Below are 22,062 nucleotides of genomic sequence, written 5' to 3'. Positions count from 1 at the left end.
AGAAATTCGCAAAAAAGTTTTACTCAAAAATTCCGTACTTTGATTGTTATTACTCTTTCGTTTTTCACTTTAGCGATTCGATCGATTATAATAAAAGTTAGAACTCTTCTGGGGGCTATTAAAACACAGAGATATTTGAGAAATTCGCAAAATAGTTTTACTCAAAAATTTCGTAATTTGATATAACTCTTTCGTGTTTCAGTTTAACGATTTGATCTATAATGATAAAAGTTAGAACTCTTCTCGGGGCTATGAGAACACAGAGATATTAAAGAAATTCGCAAAAAAAATTTTACTCAAAAATTTCGAAATTTGACTGATATAAGTCTTAGCCTTTTTCACTTCAACAATTCGATACATCGTGATAAAAGTTACAACTCTTCTGTGGGTTATCGGAACACAGAGATATTGGAGAAATTCGGAAAAAGACCAATTTTACACAACAATTTCAAACTTTGACTCATATAACTCATTCGTCTTGCACTTTAGCGATTCGATCTATTATGATAAAAGTTAGAACTCTTCTGGGGGCTATAAAAACACAGAGATATTTGAGACATTCGCAAAAAAGTTTTACTCAAAAATTTCGTACTTTGATTGATATAACTCTTTCGTTTTTCACTTTAGCGATTCGATCTATTATGATAAAAGTTAGAACTCTTCTGGGGGCTTTAAAAACACAGAGATATTTGAGAAATTCGCAAAATAGTTTTACTCAAAAATTTAGTACTTTGATTGATATAACTCTTTGGTTTTTCATTTTAACGATTTGATCCATAATGATAAAAGTTAAAACTCTTCTCGGGGCTATGAGAACACAGAGATATTAAAGAAATTCGCAAAAAAAATTTTACGCAAAAATTTCGAAATTTGACTGATATAAGTCTTACCATTTTACTTCAACAATTCGATACATCGTAATAAAAGTTACAACTCTTCTGTGGGCTATCAGAACACAGAGATATTGAAGAAATTCGGAAAAAAACCAATTTTACTCAAAAATTTCGAACTTTGACTGATATAATTCTTTCGTTTTGCACTTTAGCGATTCGATCTATTATGATAAAAGTTAGAACTCTTCTGGGGGGTATAGAAACACAGAGATATTTGAGAAATTTGCAAAATAGTTTTACTCAAAAATTTCGTACTTTGATATAACTCTTTCGTGTTTCACTTTAACGATTTGGTCCATAATGATAAAAGTTAGAACTCTTCTCGGGACTATGAGAACACAGATATATTAAAGAAATTCGCAAAAAAAATTTTACTCAAAAATTTCGGATATTGACTGATATAAGTCTTCCCTTTTTCACTTCAACAATTCGATACATCGTGATAAAAGTTCCAACTCTTCTGTGGGTTATCAGAACACAGAGATATTTGAGAAATTCGCAAAATAGTTTTACTCAAATATTTCGTACTTTGATTGATATAACTCTTTCATTTCTCACTTTAGCGATTTGATCCATAATGATAAAAGTTAGAACTCTTCTCGGTGCTATGAGAACACAGAGATATTAAAGAAATTCGCAAAAAAAATTTCACTCAAAAATTTCGAAATTTGACTGATATAAGTCTTCCCTTTTTCACTTCAAAAATTCGATACATCGTGATAAAAGTTACAACTCTTCTGTGGGCAATCAGAACACAGAGATATTGGAGAAATTCGGAAAAAAACCAATTTTACACAACAATTTCAAACTTTGACTCATATAACTCATTCGTCTTGCACTTTAGCGATTCGATCTATTATGATAAAAGTTAGAACTATTCTGGGGGCTATAAAAACACAGAGATATTTGAGAAATTCGCAAAAAGTTTTACTCAAAAATTTCGTACTTTGATTGATATAACTCTTTCGTTTTTCACTTTAGCGATTCGATCGATTGTGATAAAAGTTTGAACTCTTCTGGGGGCTATAAAAACACAGAGATAATTGAGAAATTCGCAAAACAGTTTTACCTAAATATTTCGTACTTTGATTGATATAACTCTTTCGTTTCTCACTTTAGCGATTTAATCCAAAATGATAAAAGTTAGAACTCTTCTCGGGGCTATGAGAACACAGAGATATTAAAGAAATTGGGAAAAGAAATTTCACTGAAAAATTTCGAAATTTGACGGATATAAGTCTTCCCTTTTTCACTTCAAAAATTCGATACATCGTGATAAAAGTTACAACTCTTCTGTGGGCAATCAGAACACAGAAATATTGGAGAAATTCGGAGAAAAACCAATTTTACTCAAAAATTTCAAACTTTGACAGATCTAACCCTTTCGTCTTGCACTTTAGCGATTCGATCTATTATGATAAAAGTTAGAACTCTTCTGGGGGCTATAAAAACACAGAGTTATTTGAGAAATCCACAGAAAAGTTTTACTCAAAGCTTTAGTACTTTGATTGATATAACTCTTTGGTTTTTCACTTTAACAATTTGATCCATAATGTTAAAAGTTAGAACTCTTCTCGGGGCTATGAGAACACAGAGATATTAAAGAAATTCGCAAAAAAAATTTTACTAAAAAATTTCGAAATTTGACTGATATAAGTAATCCCTTTTTCACTTCAACAATTCGATACATCGTGATAAAAGTTACAACTCTTCTGTGGGTTATCAGAACACAGAGATATTGGAGAAATTCGGAAAAAAACAAATTTTACACAAAAATTTCAAACTTTGACTCATATAACTCATACGTCTTGCACTTTAGCGATTCGATCTATTATGATAAAAGTTAGAACTCTTCTGGGGGCTATAAAAACACAGAGATATTTGAGAAATTCGCAAAAAAGTTGTACTTAGAAATTTAGTACTTTGATTGATATAACTCTATGGTTTTTCACTTTAACAATTTGATACATAATGATAAAAGTTAGAACTCTTCTCGGGGCTATGAGAACACAGAGATATTAAAGAAATTCGTAAAAAAAATTTTACTCAAAAATTTCGAAATTTGACTGATATAAGTCTTCCCTTTTTCACTTCAACAATTCGATATATCGTGATAAAAGTTACAACTCTTCTGTGGGCTATCAGAACACAGAGATATTGGAGTAATTCGGAAAAAAACCAATTTCACTCAAAAATTTCGAACTTTGACTGATATAACTCTTTCGTCTTGCACTTTAGCGATTCGATCTATTATGATAAAAGTTAGAACTCTTCTGGGGGCTATAAAAACACAGAGATATTTGAGAAATTCGCAAAAAGTTTTACTCAAAAATTTCGTACTTTGATTATTATAACTCTTTCGTTTTTCACTTTAGCGATTCGATCTATTATGATAAAAGTTAGAACTCTTCTGGGGGCTATAAAAACACAGAGATATTTGAGAAATTCGCAAAATAGTTTTACTCAAAAATTTCGTACTTTGATATAACTCTTTCGTGTTTCACTTTAACGATTTGATCTATAATGATAAAAGTTAGATCTCTTCTCGGGGCTATGAGAACACAGAGATATTAAAGAAATTCGAAAAAAAATTTTAGTCAAAAATTTCGAAATTTGACTGATGTAAGTCTTCCCTTTTTCACTTCAACAATTCGATACATCGTGATAAAAGTTACAACTCTTCTGTGGGTTATCAGAACACAGAGATATTTGAGAAATTCGCAAAATAGTTTTACTCAAATATTTAGTACTTTGATTGATATAACTCTTTGGTTTTTCACTTTAACAATTTGATCCATAATGATAAAAGTTAGAACTCTTCTCGGGGCTATGAGAACACAGAGATATTAAAGAAATTCGCAAAAAAAATTTTACTCAAAAATTTTGTAATTTGACTGATATAAGTATTCCCTTTTTCACTTCAACATTCGATACATCGTGATAAAAGTTACAACTCTTCTGTGGGCTATCAGAACACAGAGATATTGGAGAAATTCGGAAAAAAACCAATTTTACTCAAAAATTTCAAACTTTGACTGATCTAACACTTTCGTCTTGCACTTTAGCGATTCGATCTATTATGATAAAAGTTAGAACTATTATGGGGGCTACAAAAACACAGAGATATTTGAGAAATTCTCAAAAAAGTTGTACTCAAAAATTTAGTACTTTGATTGATATAACTCTTTGGTTTATCACTTTAACAATTTGATCCATAATGATAAAAGTTAGAACTCTTCTCGGGACTATGAGAACACAGAGATATTAAAGAAATTCGCAAAAAAAATTTTACTCAAAAATTTCGGATATTGACTGATATAAGTCTTCCCTTTTTAACTTCAACAATTCGATACATCGTGATAAAAGTTCCAACTCTTCTGTGGGCTATCAGAACACAGAGATATTGGAGAAATTCGGAAAAAAACCAATTTTACACAAAAATTTCAAACTTTGACTCATATAACTCATTCGTCTTGCACTTTAGCGATTCGATCTATTATGATAAAAGTTAGAACTCTTCTGGGGGCTATAAAAACACAGAGATATTTGAGAAATTCGCAAAAAAGTTTTACTCAAAAATTCCGTACTTTGATTGTTATTACTCTTTCGTTTTTCACTTTAGCGATTCGATCGATTATAATAAAAGTTAGAACTCTTCTGGGGGCTATAAAAACACAGAGATATTTGAGAAATTCGCAAAATAGTTTTACTCAAAAATTTCGTACTTTGATATAACTCTTTCGTGTTTCACTTTAACGATTTGATCTATAATGATAAAAGTTAGAACTCTTCACGGGGCTATGAGAACACAGAGATATTTGAGAAATTCGCAAAAAAGTTTTACTCAAAAATTTCGTACTTTGATTGTTATAAAACTTTCGTTTTTCACTTTAGCGATTCGATCGATTGTGATAAAAGTTTGAACTCTTCTGGGGGCTATAAAAACACAGAGATATTTGAGAAATTCGCAAAACAGTTTTACCTAAATATTTCGTACTTTGATTGATATAACTCTTTCGTTTCTCAATTTAGCGATTTGATCCATAATGATAAAAGTTAGAACTCTTCTCGGGGCTATGAGAACACAGAGATATTAAAGAAATTCGCAAAAAAAATTTCACTGAAAAATTTCGAAATTTGACTGATATAAGTCTTCCCTTCTTCACTTCAAAAATTCGATACATCGTGATAAAAGTTACAACTCTTCTGTGGGCAATCAGAACACAGAGATATTGGAGAAATTCGGAAAAAAACCAATTTCACTCAAAAATTTCGAACTATGACTGATATAACTCTTTCGTCTTGCACTTTAGCGATTCGATCTATTATGATAAAAGTTAGCACTCTTCTGGGGGCTACAAAAACACAGAGATATTTGAGAAATTCTCAAAAAAGTTGTACTCAAAAATTTAGTACTTTGATTGATATAACTCTTTGGTTTTTCACTTTAACAATTTGATCCATAGTGATAAAAGTTAGAACTCTTCTCGGGGCTATGAGAACACAGAGATATTAAAGAAATTCGCAAAAAAAATTTCACTCAAAAATTTCGAAATTTGACTGATATAAGTCTTCCATTTTTCACTTCAAAAATTCGATACATCGTGATAAAAGTTACATCTCTTCTGTGGGCAATCAGAACACAGAGATATTGGAGAAATTCGGAAAAAAACAATTTTACTCAAAAATTTCAAACTTTGACTGATATAACCCTTTCGTCTTGCACTTTAGCGATTAGATCTATTATGATAAAAGTTAGAACTCTTCTGGGGGCTATAAAAAGACAGAGATATTTGAGAAATTCGCAGAAAAGTTTTACTCAAAAATTTATTACTTTAATCGATATAACTCTTTGGTTTTTCACTTTAACGATTTGATCGATAATGATAAAAGTTAGAACTCTTCTCGGGGCTATGAGAACACAGAGATACTAAATTAATTCGCAAAAAAAATTTTACTCAAAAATTTCGAAATTTGACTGATATAAGTCTTCCCTTTTTCACTTCAACAATTCGATACATCGTGATAAAAGTTACAACTCTTCTGTGGGCTATCAGAACACAGAGATATTGGAGAAATTGGGAAAAAAACCAATTTTACTCAAACTTTCGAACTTTGACTGATATAATTCTTTCGTCTTGCACTTTAGCGATTCGATCTATTATGATAAAAGTTAGAATTCTTCTGGGGGCTATAAAAACACAGAGTTATTTGAGAAATCCACAAAAAAGTTTTACTCAAAAATTTCGTACTTTGATATAACTCTTTCGTGTTTCACTTTAACGATTTGATCCATAATGATAAAAGTTAGAACTCTTCTCGGGACTATGAGAACACAGAGATATTAAAGAAATTCGCAAAAAAAATTTTACTCAAAAATTTCGGACATTGACTGATATAAGTCTTCCCTTTTTCACTTAAACAATTCGATACATCGTGATAAAAGTTCCAACTCTTCTGTGGGCTATCAGAACACAGAGATATTGGAGAAATTCGGAAAAAAACCAATTTTACACAAAAATTTCAAACTTTGACTCATATAACTCATTCGTCTTGCACTTTAGCGGTTCGATCTATTATGATAAAAGTTAGAACTCTTCTGGGGGCTATAAAAACACAGAGATATTTGAGAAATTCGCAAAAAAGTTGTACTTAGAAATTTAGTACTTTGATTGATATAACTCTATGGTTTTTCACTTTAACGATTTGATCTATAATGATAAAAGTTAGATCTCTTCTCGGGGCTATGAGAACACAGAGATATTAAAGAAATTCGAAAAAAAATTTTAGTCAAAAATTTCGAAATTTGACTGATGTAAGTCTTCCCTTTTTCACTTTAACAATTCGATACATCGTGATAAAAGTTACAACTCTTCTGTGGGTTATCAGAACACAGAGATATTTGAGAAATTTCCAAAATAGTTTTACTCAAATATTTCGTACTTTGATTGATATAACTCTTTCATTTCTCACTTTAGCGATTTGATCCATAATGATAAAAGTTAGAACTCTTCTCGGTGCTATGAGAACACAGAGATATTAAAGAAATTCGCAAAAAAAATTTCACTCAAAAATTTCGAAATTTGACTGATATAAGTCTTCCCTTTTTCACTTCAAAAATTCGATACATCGTGATAAAAGTTACAACTCTTCTGTGGGCAATCAGAACACAGAGATATTGGAGAAATTCGGAAAAAAACCAATTTTACACAACAATTTCAAACTTTGACTCATATAACTCATTCGTCTTGCACTTTAGCGATTCGATCTATTATGATAAAAGTTAGAACACTTCTGGGGGCTTTAAAAACACAGAGATATTTGAGAAATTCGCAAAATAGTTTTACTCAAATATTTCAAACTTTGATTGATATAACTCTTTCGTTTTTCACTTTAACGATTTGATCCATAATGATAAAAGTTAGAACTCTCCTCGGGGCTATGAGAACACAGAGATGATAAAGAAATTCGCAAAAAAAATTTTACTCAAATATTTCGAAATTTGACTGATATAAGTCTTCCCTTTTTCACTTCAACAATTCGATACATCGTGATAAAAGTTACAACTCTTCTGTGGGCTATCAGAACGCAGAGATATTGGAGAAATTCGGAAAAAAACCAATTTTACACAACAATTTCAAACTTTGACTCATATAACTCTTTCGTTTTTCACTTTAGCGATTCGATCGATTGTGATAAAAGTTTGAACTCTTCTGGGGGCTATAAAAACACAGAGATATTTGAGAAATTCGCAAAACAGTTTTACCTAAATATTTCGTACTTTGATTGATATAACTCTTTCGTTTCTCACTTTAGCGATTTAATCCAAAATGATAAAAGTTAGAACTCTTCTCGGGGCTATGAGAACACAGAGATATTAAAGAAATTCGGAAAAAAAATTTCACTGAAAAATTTCGAAATTTGACTGATATAAGTCTTCCCTTTTTCACTTCAAAAATTCGATACATCGTGATAAAAGTTACAACTCTTCTGTGGGCAATCAGAACACAGAGATATTGGAGAAATTCGGAAAAAAACCAATTTTACTCAAAAATTTCAAACTTTGACAGATCTAACCCTTTCGTCTTGCACTTTAGCGATTCGATCTATTATGATAAAAGTTAGAACTCTTCTGGGGGCTATAAAAACACAGAGTTATTTGAGAAATCCACAGAAAAGTTTTACTCAAAGCTTTAGAACTTTGATTGATATAACTCTTTGGTTTTTCACTTTAACAATTTGATCCATAATGTTAAAAGTTAGAACTCTTCTCGGGGCTATGAGAACACAGAGATATTAAAGAAATTCGCAAAAAAAATTTTACTAAAAAATTTCGAAATTTGACTGATATAAGTAATCCCTTTTTCACTTCAACAATTCGATACATCGTGATAAAAGTTACAACTCTTCTGTGGGCTATCAGAACACAGAGATATTGGAGTAATTCGGAAAAAAACCAATTTCACTCAAAAATTTCGAACTATGACTGATATAACTCTTTCGTCTTGCACTTTAGCGATTCGATCTATTATGATAAAAGTTAGAACTCTTCTGGGGGCTACAAAAACACAGAGATATTTGAGAAATTCTCAAAAAAGTTTTACTCAAATATTTAGTACTTTGATTGATATAACTCTTTGGTTTTTCACTTTAACAATTTGATCCATAGTGATAAAAGTTAGAACTCTTCTCGGGGCTATGAGAACACAGAGATATTAAAGAAATTCGCAAAAAAAATTTTACTCAAAAATTTCGGACATTGACTGATATAAGTCTTCCCTTTTTCACTTCAACAATTCGATACATCGTGATAAAATTTCCAACTCTTCTGTGGGCTATCAGAACACAGAGATATTGGAGAAATTCGGAAAAAAACCAATTTTACACAAAAATTTCAAACTTTGACTCATATAACTCATTCGTCTTGCACTTTAGCGATTCGATCTATTATGATAAAAGTTAGAACTCTTCTGGGGGCTATAAAAACACAGAGATATTTGAGAAATTCGCAAAAAAGTTTTACTCAAAAATATCGTACTTTGATTGTTATAACTCTTTCGTTTTTCACTTTAGCGATTCGATCGATTATAATAAAAGTTAGAACTCTTCTGGGGGCTATAAAAACACAGAGATATTTGAGAAATTCGCAAAATAGTTTTACTCAAAAATTTCGTACTTTGATATAACTCTTTCGTGTTTCACTTTAACGATTTGATCTATAATGATAAAAGTTAGAACTCTTCACGGGGCTATGAGAACACAGAGATATTTGAGAAATTCGCAAAAAAGTTTTACTCAAAAATTTCGTACTTTGATTGTTATAACACTTTCGTTTTTCACTTTAGCAATTCGATCGATTGTGATAAAAGTTTGAACTCTTCTGGGGGCTATAAAAACACAGAGATATTTGAGAAATTCGCAAAACAGTTTTACCTAAATATTTCGTACTTTGATTGATATAACTCTTTCGTTTCTCAATTTAGCGATTTGATCCATAATGATAAAAGTTAGAACTCTTCTCGGGGCTATGAGAACACAGAGATATTAAAGAAATTCGCAAAAAAAATTTCACTGAAAAATTTCGAAATTTGACTGATATAAGTCTTCCCTTCTTCACTTCAAAAATTCGATACATCGTGATAAAAGTTACAACTCTTCTGTGGGCAATCAGAACACAGAGATATTGGAGAAATTCGGAAAAAAACCAATTTAACTCAAAAATTTCAAACTTTGAGAGATCTAACCCTTTCGTCTTGCACTTTAGCGATTCGATCTATTATGATAAAAGTTAGAACTCTTCTGGGGGCTACAAAAACACAGAGATATTTGAGAAATTCTCAAAAAAGTTTTACTCAAATATTTAGTACTTTGATTGATATAACACTTTGGTTTTTCACTTTAACAATTTGATCCATAATGATAAAAGTTAGAACTCTTCTCGGGGCTATGAGAACACAGAGATATTAAAGAAATTCGCAAAATAAATTTTACTCAAAAATTTCGAAATTTGACTGATATAAGTCTTCCCTTTTTCACTTCAACAATTCGATACATCGTGATAAAAGTTCCAACTCTTCTGTGGGCTATCAGAACACAGAGATATTGGAGAAATTCGGAAAAAAACCAATTTGACACAAAAATTTCGAACTTTAACTGATATAACTCTTTCGTCTTGCACTTTAGCGATTCGATCTATTATGATAAAAGTTAGAACTCTTCTGGGGGCTATAAAAACACAGAGTTATTTGAGAAATCCACAAAAAAGTTTTACTCAAAGCTTTAGTACTTTGATTGATATAACTCTTTGGTTTTTCACTTTAACAATTTGATCCATAATGATGAAAGTTAGAACTCTTCTCGGGGCTATGAGAACACAGAGATATTAAAGAAATTCGCAAAAAAAATTTTACTAAAAAATTTCGAAATTTGACTGATATAAGTATTCCTTTTTTCACTTCAACAATTCGATACATCGTGATAAAAGTTACAACTCTTCTGTGGGCTATCAGAACACAGAGATATTGGAGTAATTCGGAAAAAAACCAATTTCACTCAAAAATTTCGAACAATGACTGATATAACTCTTTCGTGTTTCACTTTAACGATTTGATCTATAATGATAAAAGTTAGAACTCTTCTCGGGGCTATAAAAACACAGAGATATTTGAGAAATTCTCAAAAAAGTTTTACTCAAAAATTTAGTACTTTGATTGATATAACTCTTTGGTTTTTCACTTTAACAATTTGATCCATAGTGATAAAAGTTAGAACTCTTCTCGGGGCTATGGGAACACAGAGATATTAAAGAAATTCGCAAAAAAAATTTCACTCAAAAATTTCGAAATTTGACTGATATAAGTCTTCCCTTTTTCACTTCAAAAATTCGATACATCGTGATAAAAGTTACATCTCTTCTGTGGGCAATCAGAACACAGAGATATTGGAGAAATTCGGAAAAAAACAATTTTACTCAAAAATTTCAAACTTTGACTGATATAACCCTTTCGTCTTGCACTTTAGCGATTGGATCTATTATGATAAAAGTTAGAACTCTTCTGGGGGCTATAAAAAGACAGAGATATTTGAGAAATTCGCAGAAAAGTTTTACTCAAAAATTTAGTACTTTAATCGATATATCTCTTTGGTTTTTCACTTTAACGATTTGATCGATAATGATAAAGGTTAGAACTCTACTCGGGGCTATGAGAACACAGAGATACTAAATTAATTCGCAAAAAAAATTTTACTCAAAAATTTCGAAATTTGACTGATATAAGTCTTCCCTTTTTCACTTCAACAATTCGATACATCGTGATAAAAGTTACAACTCTTCTGTGGGCTATCAGAACACAGAGATATTGGAGAAATTGGGAAAAAAACCAATTTTACTCAAACTTTCGAACTTTGACTGATATAATTCTTTCGTCTTGCACTTTAGCGATTCGATCTATTATGATAAAAGTTAGAACTCTTCTGGGGGCTATAAAAACACAGAGTTATTTGAGAAATCCACAAAAAAGTTTTACTCAAAAATTTCGTACTTTGATATAAATCTTTCGTGTTTCACTTTAACGATTTGATCCATAATGATAAAAGTTAGAACTCCTCTCGGGACTATGAGAACACAGAGATATTAAAGAAATTCGCAAAAAAAATTTTACTCAAAAATTTCGGATATTGACTGATATAAGTCTTCCCTTTTTCACTTCAACAATTCGATACATCGTGATAAAAGTTCCAACTCTTCTGTGGGCTATCAGAACACAGAGATATTGGAGAAATTCGGAAAAAAACCAATTTTACACAAAAATTTCAAACTTTGACTCATATAACTCATTCGTCTTGCACTTTAGCGATTCGATCTATTATGATAAAAGTTAGAACTCTTCTGGGGGCTATAAAAACACAGAGATATTTGAGAAATTCGCAAAAAAGTTTTACTCAAAAATTCCGTACTTTGATTGTTATTACTCTTTCGTTTTTCACTTTAGCGATTCGATCGATTATAATAAAAGTTAGAACTCTTCTGGGAGCTATAAAAACACAGAGATATTTGAAAAATTCGCAAAATAGTTTTACTCAAAAATTTCGTACTTTGATATAACTCTTTCGTGTTTCACTTTAACGATTTGATCTATAATGATAAAAGTTAGAACTCTTCACGGGGCTATGAGAACACAGAGATATTAAAGAAATTCGCCAAAAAAATTTTACTCAAAAATTTCGAAATTTGACTGATATAAGTCTTCCCTTTTTCACTTCAACAATTCGATACATCGTGATAAAAGTTACAACTCTTCTGTGGTTTATCAGAACACAGAGATATTAGAGAAATTCGGAATAAAACCAATTTTACTCAAAAATTTCGAACTTTGACAGATATAACTCTATCGTCTTTCACTTTAGCGATTCGATCCATTATTATAAAAGTTAGAACTCTTCTGGGGGCTATCAAAACGCAGAGATATTTGAGAAATTTGTAAAATAAATTTTACTCAAAAATTTCGTACTTTGACTGATATAACTCTTTCGTTTTTCACTTTAACGATTTGATCCATTATGATAAAAGTTAGAACTCGTCTCGGGGCTATCAGAACACAGAGATATTGGAGAAATTCGCAAAAAAATTTTACTTAAAAATTTCGAAATTTGACTGATATAAGTCTTTCCTTTTTCACTTCAGCGATTCGATACGTCATGATAAAAGTTATAACTCTTCTGTGGGCTATCAGAACACAGAGATATTGTAAAAAATCGGAAAAAAATCAATTTTACTCAAATATTTCGAACTTTGACTGATATAACTTTTTCGTCTTTCACTTTAGCGATTCGATCCATTATGATAAAAGTTAGAACTCTTCTGTGGGCTATCAAAACGCAGAGATATTTAAGAAATTCGCAAAAAAAATTTTACTCATAAATTTCGTACTTTGACTGAAAAACTCTTTCGTTTTTCACTTTAACGATTTGATCCATTATGATAAAATTTAGAACTCGTCTCGGGGCTATCAGAACACAGAGATATTGGAGAAATTCGCAAAAAAAATTTTATTCAAAAATTTCGAACTTTGACTGATATAAGTCTTTCCTTTTTCACTTCAACGATTCGATACATCATGATAAAAGTTATAACTCATCTGTGGGCTATCAGAACACAGAGATATTGGAAAAAAAAGGAAAAAAACCAATTTTACTCAAAAATTTCGAACTTTGACTGATATAACTCTTTCGTCTTTCACTTCAGCGATTCGATTCATTATGATAAAAGTTAGAACTCTTCTGGGGGCTATCAAAACGCAGAGATATTGGAGAAATTCGCAAAAAAAATTTCACTCAAAAATTTCGAACTTTGACTGATATAACTCTTTCGTCTTTCACTTCAGCGATTCGATATATCATGATAAAAGTTATAACTCTTCTGTGGGCTATCAGAACACAGAGATATTAGAGAAATTCGGAAATAAACCAATTTTACTCAAAAATTTCGAACTTTGACAGATATAACTCTATCGTCTTTCACTTTAGCGATTCGATCCATTATGATAAAAGTTAGAACTCTTCTGGGGGCTATCAAAACGCAGAGATATTTGAGAAATTCGCAAAAAAAGTTTTACTCATAAATTTCGTACTTTGACTGATATAACCCTTTCGTTTTTCACTTTAACAATTTGATCCATTATGATAAAAGTTAGAACTCTTCTCGGGGCTATCAGAACACAGAGATATTGGAGATATTCGCAAAAAAAATTTTACTCAAAAATTTCGAAATTTGACTGATATAAGTCTTTCCTTTTTCACTTCAGCGATTCGATACATCATGATAAAGGTTATAACTCTTCTGTGGGCTATCAGAACACAGAGATATTGGAAAAAATCGGAAAAAAATCAATTTTACTCAAATATTTCGAACTTTGACTGATATAACTTTTTCGTCTTTCACTTTAGCGATTCGATCCATTATGATAAAAGTTAGAACTCTTCTGGGGGCTATCAAAACGCAGAGATATTTAAGAAATTCGCAAAAAAAATTGTACTCATAAATTTCGTACTTTGACTGATATATATCTTTCGTTTTTCACTTTAACGATTTGATCCATTATGATAAAAATTAGAACTCGTCTCGGGGCTATCAGAACACAGAGATATTGGAGAAATTCGCAAAAAAAATATTACTTAAAAATTTCGAACTTTGACTGATATAAGTCTTTTTTTTTTTTTTTTTGTAACGGAGAGGAAATGCGTTACCGCATACCCCAGGCCCCGGGGGAGGCATGGTGGTTATGTGGGGCTCTTCCCCGCCGACGACGTGTCGGCGGGGACATACAACCTCTCCGGGTGTCCTGCCCTGGTCCGTGACTGGGGGGCTCCGGGAACGCGTGCAGCATGCTTCCGGAGCCCACCGGTCCCAGGCTAAGCCGATTCGACACGCCGGGTGTACCCTAACGTGGGCACACCCGGCAGGGCTTGTGGGCCTGATTTGCCCTAGGTCGGGGGAGGGGGACACCACCCCCCCCGCCTCTTACCCTGATGGTTTGGTTGTAAAGCCCGGGATATCCGGCCCCCGCCGCAGCCCCGGGCCTCTTCGCGCCGCGCTGACGGCGGCGCGGTCATGCTAACTACCCTGGGGGCGGAGAGGTAGAAACTTCCCTCGCCCCATCTCCGGCGCGGCAGGGGTGGGGGGTACGGCTCCGCTTAACATCGCAGAATCGTCCCCCCCGGACCGTCAGGTCGGGTCTGCCTCGCCGTGTTCACCGTTATAGCGATGGGCCACTCACCTCACGCGACTGCGCGTCATGAAGGCGTGGCCGGCAGCCGCTGGGGAGGAGGGTCGCCCCCTCTCTGTGTTAGCGCCGTCGCTCTCCTCCTCCTCCCTAATTGTGGGAAGGGAGCGGGCGACGGCAGCTGATCGCCCGCACCCCCGCCGCCTTTTGGCTGACGGGCCACTGGCTAATGATGGTCCGCAGGGAGAGATCGTAACCGATTTCTCTTCTTAGGACTCCGCGCAGCTCCTCCCACGCTGGACAGTGTTCCAGCGTGTGCTGCGCGGAGTCCCTTTCGGCGTCGCAATGGTGGCACTGCGTCGTCGACTCCTTCTTTATTCTGCACAGATACTCACCGAAGCAGCCATGCCCGGTAAGCACTTGTGTCGTCCGGTAGGACAAGCCGCCCCAAGGGCGGCCCACCCATTCGTCCAAGTGGGGCAGGACGGCCTCCAAGACCCAAGATCCCGCCGCCGGCGGGTCATTGGCGAGACTCTCCCGCCAAGACCTCATGGCCCGACGGCGAGCCCTTTCTCGCAATAGCGCGGCGACCCTGGGGGTAACCAGTCCGCCCTGCAGGCGGACGGCCTTAGCCCTGGCATATGACCATGCCAGGGCTTCGGCCGTGAATTCCGTCGGGGGGTGATATATGTCTTTCGTTTTTCACTTTAGAGATTTGATCCATCATGATAAAAGTAAAAACTCTTCTGGGGGCTATCAGAACACAAAAATATTGGAGAAATTGGCAAAAAAAAAAAATTTTACTAAAAAATTTCATACTTTGACTGATATAAGGTTTTCGATTTTCGAAAAGAGAATTTCACAAAAAAATTTTACTCAAAATTTCGAACTTTGACTGATATAAGTCTTTTGTTTTTCATTTTAGCGATTCGATCCATCATGATAAAAGATAGAACTCTTCTGGGGGCTATCACAACACAGAGATATTAGAGAAATTCGCAAAAAAAGTTTTACTCAAAAATTTCGAACTTTGACTGAAATAAGTCTTTCGTTTTTCACTTTAGCGATTCGATCCATCATGATAAAAGTTAGAACTCTTCTGGAGGCTATCAGAACTCAAAGATATTGGAGAAATTCGCAAAAAAATTTTACTCAAAAATTATGAACTTTGACTGATATAAGTCTTTCGATTTTCACTTTAGCGATTCGATCCATCACGATAAAAGTTAGAAATCTTCTGTGGGCTATCGGAACACAGAAATATTAGAGAAATTGGCAAAAAAAATTTTACTCAAAAATTTCGAAATTTGACTGATATAAGTCTTTCGATTTTCACTTTAGCGATTCGATCCATCATGATAACAGTTAGAACTCTTCTGTGGGCTATCAGAACTCAGAGATATTGGAGAAATTCGCAAAAAAATTTTACTCAAAAATTATCAACTTTGACTGATATAAGTCTTTCGTTTTTCACTTTAGCGATTCGATCCATCATGATAAAAGTTAGAACTCTTCTGGGGGCTATCACAACACAGAGATATTGGAGAAATTCGCAAAAAAAATTTTACTCAAATATTACGAACTTTGACTGATATATCTCTTCCGTTTTTCACTTTAGCGATTCGATCCATTATGATAAAAGTTAGAAATCTTTGGGGGGCTTTCAGAACACAGAAATTTTGGAGAAATTCGCAAAAAAAATATTACTTAAAAATTTCGAACTTTGACTGATATAAAACTATCGTTTTTTACTTTAGCGATTCGATCCATCATTATAAAAGTTAGAACTCTTCTGGGGGCTCTCAGAACACAAAGATATTGGAGAAATTCGCAAAAATAATTTTACTAAAAAATTTCGAACTTTGACTGATATAACTGTTTCGTTTTTCACTTTAGCAATTCGATCTATCATGATAAAAGTCAGAAATCTTTTGGGGGCTATCAGAACACAAAAATATTGGAGAAATTTCCAAAAAAAATTTTACTCAAAAATTTCGAACTTTGACTGATATAAGTCTTTCGATTTTCACTTTAGCGATTCGATCCATTATGATAAAAGTTAGAACTCTTCTGGGGGCTATCAGAACACAAAAATATTGGAGAAATTTGCAAAAAAAATTTTATTCAAAAATTTCGCACTTTGACTGATATATGTCTTTCGGTTTTTATTTTAGCGATTCGATCCATCATGATAAAAGTTAGAACTCTTGTGGGGACTATAAGAACCCAGAAATATTGGAGAAATTGGCAAAAAAAGTTTTACTGAAAAATTTCGAAATTTGACTGATATAAGTTTTTCGTTTTTCACTTTAGCGATTCGATCCATCATGATAAAAGTTAGAACTCTTCTGGGGGCTACCAGAACACATAGATATTGTAGAAATTCGCAAAAAAAATTTTACTCAAAAATTTCGAACTTTGACTGATATAACTCTTTCGTTTTTTACTTTAGCGATTCCATCCGTCATTATAAAAGTTAGAACTCTTCTGGGGGCCTCAGAACACAAAGATATTGGAGAAAATCACAAAAAAAATATTACTCAAAAATTTCGAACTTTGACTGATATAAGTCTTTCGTTTTTCACTTTAGCGATTCGATCCATCATGATAAAAGTTAGAACTCTTCTGGGGGCTATCAGAACACAGAGATATTGGAGAAATTCGCAAAAAAAGTTTTACTCAAAAATTTCGAACTTTGACTGATATAACTCCTTCGTTTTTCACTTTAACGAATCGATCCATCATGATAAAAGTTAGAAATCTTCTGGGGGCTATCAGAACACAGAAATATTGGAGAAACTGGCAAAAAAATTTTACTCAAAAATTTTGAACTTTGACTGATATAAGCCTTTCGATTTTCGAAAAGAGAAATTCACAAAAAAAATTTTTTTCAAAATTTCGAACTTTGACTGATATAAGTCTTTCGATTTTCACTTTAGCGATTCGGTCCATTATGATAAAAGTTAGAACTCTTTTGGGGGCTATCAGAACACAGAAATATTGGAGAAATTTGCAAAAAAAATATTACTCAAAAATTTCGAAATTTGACTGATATAAGTTTTTCGTTTTTCACTTTAGCGATTCGATCCATCTTGATAAAAGTTAGAATTCCTCTGGTGGCTATCAGAACACAGAGATATTGGAGCAATTCGCAAAAAATTTTACTCAAAAATTTCGAACTTTGACTGATATAAGTCTTTCGATTTTCACTTTAACTCAATGATCCATCACGATAAAAGTTAGAATTCCTCCGGGGGCTATCAGAACACAGAGATATAGGAGAAATTCGGAATAAAATTTTACTCAAAAATTTCGAACTTTGACTGATATAAGTCTTTCGATTTTCACTTTAGCGATTCGATCCATCATGATAATAGTTAGAACTCTTCTGGGGGCTATCATAACACAGAGATATTGGAGAAATTCGCAAAAAAATTTTACTCAAAAATTATGAACTTTGATTGATATAAGTCTTTCGTTTTTCACTTTAGCGATTCGATCCATCATGATAAAAGTTAGAACTCTTTTTGGGGCTATCACAACACAGAGATATTGGAGAAATTCGCAAAAAAAGTTTTACTCAAAAATTTCGAACTTTGACTGATATAACTCTTTCGTTTTTCACTTTAGCGATTCGATCCATCATGATAACAGTTAGAACTCTTCTGTGGGCTATCGGAACACAGAAATATTGGAGAAATTGGCAAAAAAAATTTTACTCAAAAATTTCGAACTTTGACTGATATATGTCTTTCGTTTTTTACTTTAGCGATTCGATCCATCATGATAAAAGTTAGAACTCTTCTGAGGGCTATCAGAACCCAGAAATATTGGAGAAATTGGCAAAAAAAATTTTACTCAAAAATTTCGAACTTCGACTGATATAAGTCTTTCGTTTTTTACTTTAGCGATTCGATCCATCATTATAAAGGTTAGAACTCTTCTGGGGGCTCTCAGAACATAAAGATATGGGAGAAAATCGCAAAAAAAATATTACTCAAAAATTTCGAACTTTGACTGATATAAGTCTTTCGTTTTTCACTTTAGCGATTCGATCCATCATGATAACAGTTAGAACTCTTCTGTGGGCTATCGGAACACAGAAATATTGGAGAAATTGGCAAAAAAAATTTTACTCAAAAATTTCGAACTTTGACTGATATAAGTCTTTCGATTTTCGAAAAGAGAAATTCACAAAAAGATTTTACTCAAAGATTTCGAACTTTGATTGATATATGTCTTTCGTTTTTTACTTTAGCGATTCGATCCATCATGATGAAAGTTAGAACTCTTCTGGGAGCTATCAGTACGAAGAAATATTGGAGAAATTGGCAAAAAAAATTTTACTCAAAAATTTCGAAATTTGACTGATATTAGTTTTTCGTTTTTCACTTTAGCAATTCGATCCATCATGATAAAAGTTAGAACTCTTCGGGTGGCTATCAGAACGCAGAGATATTGGAGAAATTCACAAAAAAAATTTTACTCAAAAATTTCGAACTTTGACTGATATAAGTCTTTTGGCGTTAACGGCAATGATAGCGATGAGGATGGCGATGATGGTGGCGATGATGGCAATAATGGCGATGATGGCGATGATGGCGATTATGGCGATGATGGCGATGATAGCGATATTGGCGATGATGGCAATAATGGCGATGATGGCGATGATTTCGATGATGGCGATGATGGCTATGATGTCGATGATGGCGATGATGGCGATTTTGGCGATGATGGCGATGATTATGACGATGATGGCGATTATGGCGATGTTGGCAATGATGGCGATGGTGGCGATGATGGCGATGATGATCGGGCAATCGTATTGTCACTACTATGACGGCTATGGAAATGGCAATGATAGAAATGATAACAATAGTGGGAATGATGGCAATTGTGGCGTTAGTGATTCAGAATTCCCTTGAATTTCTGAAAAATTATAAAGAACTTGAAAAAGATTCACTTCTGACATCTATTCTTGTCAAAAAATTGACCAAAGTTGGACTATCTTTCACCGTTTTTCCGCTAAAGATTATTCATGTCATTATAGTGGCAAAATATCGGTCACGACGTATGCAAGACTTACGAGCGTTGAATGGGTACCAGAAAATCTCGAGCAAGCCTACCAAAAACAAGTTACGTATTATAATCAGCGTCGGCGTGGTACAGTTTTTGTAGTGGGAGATCGTTTTGAAGAGATACCACGTCCTATCGTCCGCGGCTCAAAGCTTTACGGCAAAATTGTTACCGAAATTTTATGGACCATTCCGCGTTTTAATAACCCTTTCGCCTGTCGTATACGAAATGTCAGAAGTTAATTTTTTCCAAGTTTTTTTTAATTTTGAAAAATTCATCATTTTTCGTCAAGTTTTTGTCAAAAAATCGACTAAAGATCTCTGGTTGATTTTATCACCATTTGTCCGCTAAAGATTAATCCCAAGCAGAACAGTAAGTGAAAATGACATCAAATCTTAATTGATCGAAAAGTGACTTATAATAATCATTTTGATATTATTTTGATGTAGTGGTGACTCCCTGTTCTGCTTGTAATATGTGAGATAGTCTCTCATTCACAGCATTCCCATTATTGCCATCATTACCACTATTGCATTCATTTCAACATTTCAACAATGCACATGATTGACATCAGTGCCATTAGTCAGCCTATAGCCTTACAATCTTTGGGCAATGTTCTCGATAATTTTAATGATGGCAATGAAATGGCAATATGGAAATGGAATGGCACATTATGGAATAAATGCTTGGTAACGTTATCAAAAAGATGGCAATGATAGCAGTAGCAGAAATGGTGGCATTTGTGACAATAATAGCAATGATGGCAATTGTGATAATGACGGCAATCGTGGCAATGATGGCATTGATGGCAACGGCTTAGTTTACACCGGTTGTTTGATACGCGTACTAAGTACAATATACGTACTAAATTAATTTAATTCGATGGTGTTAACGATGACGTATAGTCTGGTACGATACAAATCAAACATACGTATCGTATCAAAATAGTACGCATTTTCAGCACACTTGTAACGGTGTAAACATTTCCGTATTATGTAATAGGCGATTTAGGTTTTCTCAAGTTTTCTTCAGTTAATAGTTAATAATGTCTTCGTCTTGTGAGAATAAATCTGCGATAATTAATATAATGTGTTAAAAAAGACAAAATTGGGAAGAAGAGACGCGTGTTTTTTTTTTTTAGAATTATGCACGGAAAAACAAATATTATCAATAATGGATGGAAAAAGACATAAACATGTTGAAATTTTCCGGCTACTTGTTTCAGAAATGGAACAAAGAGGTTACAATAAAACTGCAGAGCAGATGAAGCTAAAATTAAAAAATTTAAAACTTGCATACTTTAAGTGCTAAAGAGATCGGCCGCCGCCCTGGCACGTCCTCTCCCAACCTGACGAACTGGCGCGTCGGGGGGCTCACGCTCTGACCCCCGGGGGAAGGCTACTGATGAAATAGCGTATTGCTGGCCGGGGCCTTCCTTCGATCTGGGGCGAGGTGGATCGGTGAGGTTTTTAGTTGTTGGGCGGGTTAGGGCGAGCCTGGTCGCTGAAACTACGTGGCCGGGTTAGCACCGTCCTGACTCGAGTCCAACACTATCAGGTCTAGCCAACCTGTCGTGCCATGAGCATTTCCCTCATCGTACAAAAAAAAAAAAAAAAAAAAAGTGCTAAAGAGATAATAATGTTAGTGGAGCTGCAACTAAACGTTGTCCATTCTATGATGAAATGGAAATATTATATGGCTGCAGTACAAATACAGCAGCAAGCTCATGTCATTCAGGAATCGATAATTGCATTCCATAATTGCATTCTTTCCATCATTGCCATCCAATGGGATGGCCTACTTTTCATCTTTTCCATCATTGTCATTATTGCCATCGTTGCCATCATTGTCATCCCATTTTCATCATTGCCATTATTATTACGCCATTGCCGCCACTGCCGACATTGCCATCATTTTTATTATTGCCATCATTGCCATTTTTTTGATAACATTTCCATCATTGCATTCATTTCATTATGCCATTCTATTTCCATATTGCCATTCCATTGCCATCATTAACATCGAGAACATTGTCATAATTGCCATCATTTCCACCATTGCCGTCATTGCCGTCAGGCTATATATATTGTCATTGTCATCATTTCCATTATTGCCATTCCATTAACATCATTGCATTCATTCCAATATTTCCATCCCATTGCCATCCCATTTCCATCATTTCCACACTTGCCATCGATTAATATCGAGAAGAATTTGATTAAAATCCGTTACTTTACTGATTAACACTTTAATACCTTATATCGTATATTATTATATAATTCTTAATTAATTTTTTTTGTAAAGTTTTGATTAATCTTTACGTGATATTTCGTAAAAACTGTTGAAAGGTTGTATTAAAATCAGATCAATAA

Source organism: Solenopsis invicta, chromosome 8, assembly GCF_016802725.1.
Source record: "Solenopsis invicta isolate M01_SB chromosome 8, UNIL_Sinv_3.0, whole genome shotgun sequence".
In the NCBI taxonomy this organism is placed as follows: domain Eukaryota; kingdom Metazoa; phylum Arthropoda; class Insecta; order Hymenoptera; family Formicidae; genus Solenopsis; species Solenopsis invicta.
Note: the sequence above shows the minus strand (reverse complement) of the source record.